Source organism: Formica exsecta, unplaced genomic scaffold, assembly GCF_003651465.1.
Source record: "Formica exsecta isolate Colony F162 unplaced genomic scaffold, ASM365146v1 scaffold556, whole genome shotgun sequence".
Lineage (NCBI taxonomy): Eukaryota > Metazoa > Arthropoda > Insecta > Hymenoptera > Formicidae > Formica > Formica exsecta.
In genome coordinates, this window is record NW_021852808.1 from 588,842 (window position 1) to 597,387 (window position 8,546).

Below are 8,546 nucleotides of genomic sequence, written 5' to 3' on the forward strand. Positions count from 1 at the left end.
TTCCCTCTCTCTATCGCATTACGCGCACTTTGGAGGACCGTTGCTGGGTCGCGTACATGCTCGAGTTACAACTTCATGTAATCGGTACCGTGAACAAACCGCGTTTCGTACCGTTGCCCCCGAACGTTTCCGTCCTCCTATAATATCGCCGAGAGTGCTGGTAGATTCGAAATGAATTCGAACCCGATGATAACAGTTAATAATGTGGTATATCGTATATTTGTTATTTGCGAGAGCGTGAAAATTAATGTAAAATAATAACGAACAATTTTAACACCGATGTATTCAATTAAATTCAAGAAATTATTAATCGAACTTATTGAGAGTTTTTTTATAGACAATTTTAATGGAGCAAAAAGAAATACTTTAAAAGGATAATTAAAGGAGTGATTTAATATTCATGTCTAAAATTCGCAATTTTTTCGAGTTTATAATAGATCTTTGATGAATAAGAAAATATGCAAATTGTTAGTAAAATTCGAAATCGTCGTCACATTTTTGCGCATCAATAAAACGATAAATGTACAATTTTATGGCGGAATTGCTACTTTATATGACTGGAGTGAAAAAGAGAGAGAAAGAGAGAGAGAGAGAGAGAGAGGGAGGGAAAACGCCGCGCGGTGCATCCGCGTCGCGCTTTTACGACGAATAAACTGTAAAGCATCTAAACGCTCCATCCGCATAGTGGCTCAAGTTATCAATCGAATTGCTGGTTTGAGAACGAGCGCGAAAAACTAAAAATGCGAGCGGTCTGTAAAACGAGAGAAGCAAGATACGAAACTAACGTATTCGAGGATACCCATCAACCGTATTGACGAATTTCAAAATTCATTTATTTATTACAGAGTCCTGCATACTCGCGTGAATATTTTCACAATTTTACACATTGAATAAAAGTCTCATTTCTCCGTTTTGATTGAAACTATTTACCTTAAAACGCAAACGAGATAAATATTCGCCAATTTAGAATAATAATCTCCTCTATTTTTTATTCTAGTGTTAAAAAAGATAAAATCTTTTTTATACAGCTTGCCAAAAAGTTTCAAAATATATTCACGCAAAAGAGACAATAGATGTCAAAGCAATAAACTAAAAACCATCAAAGTAATTTAATAAATTTCAGAAATATAGTCATGTATAATCATGAAAAAGCTCGAATATTTAAAAATTTACGAACGAACGGAAGGAAAAAGAGACGTACATTTCCAATGGTTACAAATGAAAGATCCGACCATTGTTGAATAATCTATCCGTTATTTCGGATATCCTGGGTGCCGTTACATCCGCTAACGTAAAATCTCCCAAAACTACATCCGTTGCGGTTATCAATGTGTTGTGACGCAAGAAAGCAAAATAACCCATATTTAAAGTCGTTCTCAAGCGTTTAAAACTCTTTTCGGCAAACTATCAAAATGAGATTTTTACAACAATAAACGCGTAATTTCCAAATTACAAATTTTTCCTACGTCATATACTTAAATTTAGATTGAAAACGAGTCACGACATAATCCGAAATCGATGAGCCGCGCCACAAAAATTGGCCATTTATCTTTCTGCCACAAAAGAGATCCTTAATATTTTAAAAGGTCGTGCTATTCTTGCACTTTAAAAATAACAAAATTTATTTAGAAAGATATCCTACTAGTGACATTAGAAGAAAATGTTTAACATTTTCATTATATTATGTAAGAGTTTAGTAAAATTGAGATAAATATCAATTTGATATATATCACACAATTGTCTTTATTCAAGATATTATTAATCCTCCTTATAAAATCTAAAATAAAAGTTTTTATTTGCAACTTTGTTAATGCTACATTTTATATTGTTTGAGTAATAATTACATTATTTCTATTTTTGTGTTATTATAGAATATTTGTCGATTGTGAATATAATGATATAAAAATTTCAGGATTAATTATTCGCGTAAATCAAGACATTTTGCTTCGTAGAAAGCTTAAAAATTCTAAGCTTCGAATTATATAAGAGCTAACATGTCCCATTCCAACTTCATTAAAAATTTTTAAAAATCTAATTTATGTGTGAAATAGTATGTGTTAAAATTTATATCTGCGCCAAAGCTGACAATGAATTGGAAGAATTAAAAATGATTATATTCCGTTCAATTACATCTCTGCGATAAAAGCGCGAGCGCGGATCTGTCTCGTGTGTGATATCTCGTAAAATATATTTCAATATTTCTCACATCAATAAGCGTGATTCGACTTTTACACAAAGCATACCGAATAGCGACTGTACGCTAAACGGTATTCAAAATTTTATGGTCGAGCGAGACTGCATAGGTATTCTTTTAATGCACATGCCAGCGGTGTCACATAAACCCGATCTATAGCGAAAATTCTGAATCGGCTCGCATTCACGTCGATCGGCCCCGAAATTGGCAACAGGCAACGATGCGAGGTGCGACTTCGGCAGATTGCGCGGAGGTGGCGCGGGACGATTCAGGACCAGCGAGCGAGGCTTACCGAATTATATTGTTTGATAAATCCGTAATGTATATAGATTCTCTATTAAATGGATTCGTATGCTTCTCCATTCTCTCTCCCTACCCCTTCTCTTTCTACCCCTTCTCTTTCCCTCCGCCTCTTTCATCCCGTTTCCCATCGCGCGGCAATAATGCTGGAATGATTGGCTCTTGCTGTCTGGCGTCATAGAAACGACGAGCATTTACTACTAACAATGCGCAATGTACTATCAGCAACCTACAACCTAATCTAGGGAACGACTCGCGCGCGCGCTTTCGAACTGCCAGCCCTAATAGTTACGTTAGTTGGTGGGCCACTGCTCATCCGTACATATATCATGCATGAAGATGACGGAGGCAGGATCTTAGAGGGGAGCATATTAAACGTTCAAAACCTACGAACATGACAATCCGGACTTTTGGAGCATCGACTCTTGGCTTCTTGAGAGAAAGCTGATTTCGTGACTTGAATGGGTATTATGATAAGTACATACTCACGAAATGTCGCATATCAGAAAGGATTGATGACTTACTAAGAGACTCGGAATAAAGGTTGCGAACGCCACTGTCAATGAGATGACATACGTGACATCAATGAACAAAAAAAGACACAAGTACAAAATTATTTTAAACCCACTTTGAACAATCTATTTCTAGAATCTAAGACAAGAATAATTTTTTATTTGTCTAAATTTATTTATAATAATAAAAAATATTAGATATTTCTACAATATTATTTTTAACAAATCAAGATACATACACATGTATCAGAACAAAATTATATATAAAAAGATTCTTGAATTCTGTCATGAATTACATATCGTCTAAAATGAATTTGTTAAATTGATTAAATTAATTCAATGCACATTTATATTTGGTATTAATTTATTTTATATATATTTTAGTATAAAATGCATTTAAAATTGGTTCATGTACATATTATTGTTCCTAACTTTGTTTCAAGTAAAGCGACATTATAAAACTTTGTTCTATATAAGTCCAGAATCAAGTCGATTATTCTAGCGGGACTTTTTCGGTAATGCCACACGCGATGAACTCACATGCGGCATTACCGCGAATTTTATCCCGCTTTCGGTCCCGCTATAAATCTGCGAGTTACCGAGAGTGTTACACTCAAACGTAGTAGCGAAGAGCAGTCGCGAACACACACGAGATACGCGAATAAAATGCATCAAGCGCTTCTCCGGAAATGAATATAACGAACTCAATTAAAACCGGAGTGGGCACTCGAGAGCGCCGTAAAAACGAAGGACTCTTGCCACGTCACGAATGTCGCCAGATGAATTGAACCGGAAGAAAGGTCAAAAAATTCGGCCCAAATTATTTCAACGCAAAATGCTCTCGTCGAGCTTTTATCATTTACATTGAATCAAAATCAGAACAGTGATATAAAATTGCTTGTATTTTATACTTCTCTCTGCACTCCTTATTTATAATTTTTCCAATTAAAAATATTAAATTTCATTGAACTCTTTAGAGCACTTTAAAGCAAAAATTTAATATTTGCTAATAAGTAGAACTGTAGAAATGACAATATATAAATAAAAAACGTTAACGCTATAATAAAAACACCAACCTGAGATAAATATAGATATAGACAATTAAAAATTAAAAAAAGGTAGAACTTCTGTTTAGCGAAGACTTCTTCAATAATCTTGTTCTTGACATATGTTGTTAAAATTATAACTCTGAGTAACATCGCTCGCTGTTCATTAAAAAGTTATTAACAATCAAATTGTACGATAAGAACAAGTGTTAAATGCGATAATCTGAACTTCTCCGAGCATGAATTTTATGTTAATTGTATATTTAAGTATTAAGTATTAAGTCGTTTATTAAAAAGTTGTTAGCAAAAAGTTTCATAAATAGACCATCGTTTATCCGACACCTTGTACATTTGAAAAATAAATATATAATATGTGTTATACACAAATATCCAGCATGCAACGGAGCTTACTATTTTGTTTTGGTTTCTTCGATCAAATACGTTATCGATCGAATAGTTAGTATGTCAAAAGTTTTTATTTTGCCTGTACCAAGTCGAAGTGCCGAAATACATTGCCGATCATTTCGATTCATCGGAAATATATTATTTCTGATTCAATTATTCATAGAAATAAATGGTGTGCATATAATGCTTTACGTAATGAAGACAGTTATATACATCAAACAGTGACCCATATAGATAATTTTGTGGACCCAGAAACAGGTGTTCATACAAAGAATATAGAAAAATTGTGGAGGCACATGAGAGCAAATATTCCTCGTTACGGTACACGCGATTACACGCGACACTTTACAAATTATCTTGCTGAATTCTTATTTAAAAGAATATACAATTTTGATGAATGCATCGATGCTTTTTTTGAGATAATAAGTTTTACTTATCTATTAAATTGATGGAATACAATTTCGATGAATAAAGTTTTATATTGTTTTTATTTTATATGTATATTTGTCATACTTAGTTATAACCAATAACACACACATACACACACACACATATCCGTAACAATAATTTACTCACCAGCACGATGCGCAAGAGCGGAGTTGTAATACACACGACGTTGATCTGTAAAATACAAATATATTCAAATTATATATACAAAAAAAAAATTTCAAACAATATTTTAAAAAATAATTATTACGTTCTCCTTAATTGAATTTATTGCTTATCCTTTACACAGATTTATAAAAAATAATAAGTTAGTAAAATAATGAATTAAATAATTTATAAATTGTTTACCACACTGTTGCTCCGCCATTGCCTGATGCCTTCCCGGGCCTTCTCTTCTTCTTCTCTTTTTCATGCTTTGTTGCTCTTTGGCACTTACACCCGCGAAAACACGATTAATTATGATCACATGCATGCTAATCAATAAAATACGATCGCACGACGCTTTGTACGGCACCTCCTAAATTAATCGTACTCGATTTATTATAAATAATTACATTAATTAAGTAAGTAAATATTAATTTATATAATCTAGTCAATTATTTATTGTTTTAATCTTTATTTAAATAAATATATTTACCGTGTTTCAAAAGTGCAGATCATTTGCTCGGGAAATGACAGGGGATTCTTTCAAACAATATTTTAAAAAATAATTATTACGTTCTCCTTAATTGAATTTATTGCTTATCCTTTACACAGATTTATAAAAAATAATAAGTTAGTAAAATAATGAATTAAATAATTTATAAATTGTTTACCACACTGTTGCTCCGCCATTGCCTGATGCCTTCCCGGGCCTTCTCTTCTTCTTCTCTTTTTCATGCTTTGTTGCTCTTTGGCACTTACACCCGCGAAAACACGATTAATTATGATCACATGCATGCTAATCAATAAAATACGATCGCACGACGCTTTGTACGGCACCTCCTAAATTAATCGTACTCGATTTATTATAAATAATTACATTAATTAAGTAAGTAAATATTAATTTATATAATCTAGTCAATTATTTATTGTTTTAATCTTTATTTAAATAAATATATTTACCGTGTTTCAAAAGTGCAGATCATTTGCTCGGGAAATGACAGGGGATTCAAAAACAAAAAAAAAAGTTGCTGTGAGCATAGGTCCGGAAATGCGTTGTTCTCGAGTTATAACCATTTTTTTTAAATTTAAAATTTCAACATAAAAATGGCGATAATTTGAAAACAACGCGTTTCCGGACCTATGTTCATACCAACTTTTTTTCTTGTTTTTGGGTCCCCAACATGTCCCCAATTACTTCCGAGCGATTGATCTCCACTTTTGAAATATCCTGTATATATAGCGCGAAATATCTACTTCGATAAATAACCGGAATATCCTTACGTGTCTGTTTATTGCGAGAGTTAATCTATTTCAGACTAATAATTGGTAATTATAATACGTAATTAGAATCGCGTTGGATGTATCTCATTATCTCTCGCAATCGCGTTTCGAAAGATAATACGACAAAGTGCGAAGCGGATTGCACAGCTGGTCTTTTCGCTCGAGGCACATCGACAAGATCACTAATGACAAGATCGCTGCATATGAACGCACTATATATACGTCACAAGAAAAAAATGTCGAACATAACACGATTGTTGATTTTCCCTCTCCCCGTTACGGAACATATTACAAGATATTTAATGTATTACAAGATAAATGCGAAATATTCTACTATCCTTAAATTAATTATTAATAAGCAGTTTATGTATATATCTTTCTCGATTTTTCGTTACTTAATCGACCTTACGATTCGTGTATCATCGCGTGTTTTCGATAAACAAATTATATTTTAATCGGCGAAAACTTTAAAGCACGTAATGCGAGATATAGCCATTTGAATTCATCACGTATATCTATTTGAAGCATTAGATATAAATATATCTGAATATTACAATGTAAGGTAAAAACCCTTACTATAACGAAGGCATTGAAAAGAAAAGAATAGACGCGTCTTACTATAACGAAGGTATTGAGAAAGGAAGAAGAGAGAGACAGAACGATTGATGTTCGCACATTGAGCAAGGTATGTTATATGTTGATACATTTATATCGCGATCACCTTGTTATTATTTGTGCGGCGAGATTCGAATGAATAGGCAGCGACGTGAACCGTTTCGTATATAGTCTCTTAAAAATTCTCGAAACGTATATCAGAAATTTAGCATTTATATATTATATGTTATTCTTAGTTGTCTTGTAAAATTAGCTTGCCTTACACGAAATACTTGTTTCAATAAACTGCCATTATCTCGATACAAATCATTAATCGCGGAAATTAATTAACTGCATCGATGGATATACTGAATGATCGAATCGTAAGAGATAATTGGGTTTCTCCGTATTCTTCGCGATTGTGTTTCGAGGAATACATATTGCGCAATTGATATCATATTAATATTAGCGCCCTGTTGTTTATGTGCAGCGACCTTGTTGTCATTCTTGCGACGAGACTCGAACGAGTAGGCAGCGACGCGAGCCGTTTCGTATACACTCTCCTAAAAATTCTCGAAACGTATCAGAAATTTAGCATTAATATACATTGTTATATTATAATTTGCCACACGTGAATTCCGCGAGATTTCTTTAATCAAAATCGATAGCAATCGTCATAATACAAGAGCGTACATTACTTATTAAAATAGTATTGCCGCTTGAATTTAGGTACACAATTATCGATCATCAAGCAAATCGTAATTTTGTCAGAATAATTCTATGATTCTCGCTGTATTCTTTAATCACAATAAATATAATAAAGTGTGCATCGCATGTAGTTATAACGTCAGGAGTGCCGTGTAAAGGGCCGTGCGATCATTGTATTCACCTAATTAGTACGCGCGCGATCGTAATTAAGTGTTTTCGCGAAGAAGTGCCATAAAGAAGCAGTAAAGGATCAACAAGAGAGGAAGAGCAGGCCCGGAGAAGTATCGAGCGACAGCGGAACAACCACGAGGTGAGTAAAATTTGTTTTATTTATTGTCTATTATTTATGAGATTAATTGCTCGTTTATCTCCGCGGTAATAATCCGTTGTATATTATTATATAATCCATGTAAAATATATTTTCGAGAGATTTTTTATTTTGAAATATTTAGAACGTTTAATAAAATAATTATAATTGATATTTTTTATATAACTGTGCATAAAATATTTCAACATTGTTTAAAATTTAAATTATTTATATTATTTAATAAAAATTAAATTTTTATTTATCATATTTCTCATATTAAAAAATGTTTTTTTTGGAAGTCAGATAACTTTTTTATTAAATGTCTAAGAACAAATAATAAATTTAATTGAACACAATAAATATTCTTTAAGATGTTAATTATTTTGTATTGTATATAAATAATTTGTATTATATATTTGTTTTATATATAAATAATTTGTATATATTTGTATTTTACAGATCAACGTACTCTAACTCCGCTGCTGTGTATCGTGTGCTGGTGAGTGCTAAATTATTTTCTCTATTTTACGTAATCTTGAGATAATGGAAATGTATAAAAAAATTTTCAAAAATTATATTAGATATATATAAGATATGTATATATATAT

The 8,546-nt window shown here is 32.4% G+C and overlaps 1 protein-coding gene across 1 annotated transcript in view; it reads right to left on the minus strand.

Moving 5' to 3' along the window:
• The window catches only part of LOC115242019 (lachesin-like), a 201,096-nt gene that overhangs the window by 117,343 nt on the left and 75,207 nt on the right, over positions 1-8,546 (minus strand). The window contains exon 2 of the mRNA XM_029818022.1: positions 5,034-5,078. The gene's annotated coding sequence lies outside the window, so the exon portion shown is untranslated. The remainder of the gene's footprint in view (positions 1-5,033; positions 5,079-8,546) is intronic.